The sequence below is a fragment of the Octopus bimaculoides genome, chromosome 7 (genome assembly GCF_001194135.2).
Source record: "Octopus bimaculoides isolate UCB-OBI-ISO-001 chromosome 7, ASM119413v2, whole genome shotgun sequence".
Classification (NCBI taxonomy): Eukaryota; Metazoa; Mollusca; class Cephalopoda; order Octopoda; family Octopodidae; genus Octopus; species Octopus bimaculoides.
This window is the reverse complement of record NC_068987.1, coordinates 88,847,713-88,848,680: the sequence shown is the minus strand read 5'-3', so window position 1 is coordinate 88,848,680 and position 968 is coordinate 88,847,713.

Below are 968 nucleotides of genomic sequence, written 5' to 3'. Positions count from 1 at the left end.
TATATATATATATATATATATGTATATACACATATATACTCACATACATATATATGCATATATATACATACATACATACATACATATATATACATATGTAAGTTTATATATTATATGTACTTTTATATGTATATATTTCTAAAGGTTGAATGCGACTTCTTCCTTCAAATTTCAGTAATTTCCAAAGATTTCTAACGTTGTTCCTTCGTAGTTTACTTTTGAATTTACTATATTTTGCATATCTAGCGTTCTTAAAGTTCGTATTTATAACCATTGTAACATATTTAATAAAATTTATCTTTAATTGTTTAGTGAAAGGTATCGTGGTCCACGTGATTTTGTGTGGGTCTACCTTAATTATATTATGATTTTTAGTCACAATATCATTTTTCTCACACACAGTATTAGTTTCTTCCTTACTATGTTTTATTATTATTACTATTATTATTATTATTATTATTATTATTATTATTATTATTATTATTATTATTATTATTATTATTATTCATGTTAATAATCGTACTCAGACTATTTGTATTTTTCTTTCTGCTATCTTTTTGTTTTTATTCATATTTTTTATATTTTAACAATATAAATACCCATACTAACAACATCTCACATAAACCAGCAAAGAAGAATAAGAATATTTCATTATCTACTCAAAATATAGACTGTAATTGTAGAGACCCAAATACATGCAAGTTAGACACGGATTGCAGAAGAAAAAAATGTAGTATACCAGAGAACAATAATAATACAGGATATGACTAAGTTCTAATATATCGGCTCGACGCAAAATTGAATTAAATTAAGGTTCGTGAACCATAACTGTACATGTAGACGATCTTAAAACCCTGAATTGGGGAAACAAGATATTTGTACGTCTAGATGTGAAAATATATATGTATGTATATATTTGTATATGTGTGCGTCTATATATATATATATATATATATATATATATATAT